A 2,264-nucleotide genomic window follows, 5' to 3' on the forward strand; every position below is an offset into this window, starting at 1 on the left:
AGGGGTAGACGTACATGAAACAACATAATATTGATGTAAATGGGTGTAAATAAGAATATAATAGGCTTTTTTAAGAGTATTATTTTGTTTTACCTTTTTCCGTATACCATCTACACCCTGCTTGTCTTCTGACTCGTGTGTCCGCCGTATGCATTTGCATGAGTGCACTCCCATAATCACAGGTAATCGAGTCAGAATCCGTAGCAAGTTTGTAAGATGTTCCGTCCTTGAAATCTCTCCGTTTATAATTCGTCAGTGCTAATCCCATGACCACTAGGCGGGCACGAAGCGGCTAAGTGATAAGCCGTGAACAACAACAACAAATTAGTAAGCTATGGGTACCATGTTGAAATACGAGGAAGGTAGAGGTAAGGAAAGCATAGCTAAGAAAATGAACATGGGCGTAGTATACAAGTTTGAGGAGGTATCCCACTCGCCCTTTGCTCTTGTGTTTAGGCAAGTACGTAGCTTCGGGCATGTCATTTTCTTGTTATGTGATGTTTGTATTCGCCTGCCCTCCTCTTGGTTTTTCTTTAATTAAATATTTTGTAGATACAGCTTTGCATAGATAATTTGTAATTAAATAATAGAATAATAGAACCATTTCCGTATAATTGTTTCCCTTTTTTATGTTATTTCCTTGTAGGCTAACTCCACCCCACCCATCATCGGAGTTTAGGTAGTGTGCTGTGTGAAAGTTTGGTGAACTTTCATAGATTCACATTATCTAAACGCCGATTCTTTGGCGAGTTTGTAAGATAGCCAGTTTTCATTCGTTCCTCTGACCTTCGTCTCGGTTATCTCATTCAAGCCTATTCCATGTTGTAATATTATCGAAGCATTCTGCTTGGCAATATAGTAACCTTTGAGCATTCGCTGGCGGCAGTTTCTGATTTTAGTCTGTTTATATCATTTACATTTGGGGTCCTTTGAATCTATGCAGGACCGTGTGGATCGTCATAATGATCTTCCCTTGCTTCACGATTATAGCTTCGTGGGAATCACCTGTGGTTGCCAGTTTCTGGGTTGTTGTTGATTATGTTTGCGTAGCCAGTGTGCGATTTCTTATGTTCATTGGTGTGATGTTGCAGCGAGTGTGTAGTGTTGCGGCAGAGGGTGTGTTCGGGAATCTCAAAACAAATGCCCAAATTAAGGCTTTGTTTTGTACTGCCTGTAGGTTTTTATTTTTTCGCTGCAGCTGGAGAATCTTCTGCAATTTGCAAGCTGCGTGTTTGCTGATGTTGCCCTTTCTTTGACGTGTGTGGCAATTCCCCTGTTGGTTATACGGAGACCAAACATGTTTCCTTTAGTGTGAATGGCGTGTCATTGTTGTTAATTGAGATTGGCAACAGTGACAGTTTTGCTGCTGCGATCATTTGGAATTTTGCTTTTTCCTGGAGATTTGTTCTTCATTCTCGTAAAAGCTGTTTTCACATCATTGACTGTGATTTCTCTTGTGGCATCATTGTTGTTGGCAAGCCTGTGTATATGTTGGGATGTGGAGTTGTTTGGGAATGTGTAAAGGCTCTTAAGATCACTTGTTCAAATTCTCTGTGAAACATTTGATTCTCTTCATCTGATATTTTGAAGATTTTTGACCAGTATGTGCTGTAAAGTTCTCTTTTTCTTTTGCTGTCAAATACTTTGTTTTTTTGAGCATCATACATAAAAGGACAGTGAATGGTATTGTTACCCATGAATTTTTGCACTTTCTTCCAGAAGGATGCTGAGCTTTTTATATGTTTTGTCAGGTCTTGTGTTAGTTTTTCCCACTTTTCCTGAAACAATGCTTTTGTATGTTCTTTTGTGGCCATTTGTAGTAGTCTTTATCGCCTTCTTGTTTCTTCATTCTAGCCTTGTCTTTATGCTTGTTGTCTTATAGTTTTGTATTCAGCTTTCATGTTGTTTAATTCTTCGTTTGTTTGACGGTGAGGTATAATGTGAAATTGTTTGAGGGGAATGCTTTGTTCTTTTGCGTGTGTCACCTCTTTGAATCATCTCTGTTTCTGTGTCTAGATCTATGTAAAGTGTGCGCTGATTAGAATCTCCTTGTACTTTTCCCAGTCAGCATATCTGTAGCCTGGTTTGTGGTTAGTTTGGGATCATGATTGGAGATGTAGAAATGATTGCCTGAATCGGTGATAAGGGTAGGGAATGTGAGCCCCAGTGCGATTGTTTGTCCTTAATTGAGATCGCCAAGGAATTAAACAGGGTTGCTTAATCTCAAGAGACTTGATGTCCACTTCAAGCATATGTGGATGCCT

Source organism: Penaeus chinensis, chromosome 33 (assembly GCF_019202785.1).
Source record: "Penaeus chinensis breed Huanghai No. 1 chromosome 33, ASM1920278v2, whole genome shotgun sequence".
Taxonomy (NCBI): Eukaryota; Metazoa; Arthropoda; class Malacostraca; order Decapoda; family Penaeidae; genus Penaeus; species Penaeus chinensis.